The sequence below is a fragment of the Sinocyclocheilus anshuiensis genome, unplaced genomic scaffold (assembly GCF_001515605.1).
Source record: "Sinocyclocheilus anshuiensis isolate Anshui unplaced genomic scaffold, SAMN03320099.WGS_v1.1 scaffold3, whole genome shotgun sequence".
NCBI lineage: Eukaryota > Metazoa > Chordata > Actinopteri > Cypriniformes > Cyprinidae > Sinocyclocheilus > Sinocyclocheilus anshuiensis.
The window spans coordinates 971869-972206 of NW_015548205.1; the positions used below are offsets into that span (position 1 = coordinate 971869).

The following is a 338-nucleotide window of genomic DNA, read 5'->3' on the forward strand; positions in this document are numbered from 1 at the left end:
TGATATTTAAAAACTAATCTAAAAAATGCATGCTGTGACATTGCCTGTTAATATTTTGTGTGATTCTTTCTTAGCTTAAAAATACATATTCTTACACATGTATCATAATAGAATGTTACCTTTTTAAATATGAAAAAATGAAACATTTTGATTGAATATATGTTGTCCAGTATACTGAGCATTTGGAATTTGCTAAAAAAAAAAGATCTTACTGTTCAAGGTCAAGTTTGGGATCTGTAAGATATTTTTGAGAAAAATTACTTATGCTTACCAATGTTGCATTTATTTGATTAACAATACAGTAAAAAAAAAAAAAAAAACGGTAACATTTTGAAAAT

At 24.6% G+C, this 338-nt stretch overlaps 1 protein-coding gene across 1 annotated transcript in view; it reads right to left on the minus strand.

The window, feature by feature from the left end:
* The window catches only part of LOC107653481 (ciliary neurotrophic factor receptor subunit alpha-like), a 53860-nt gene that overhangs the window by 52261 nt on the left and 1261 nt on the right, over positions 1 to 338 (minus strand). The gene's annotated exons all lie outside the window — the stretch shown is intronic.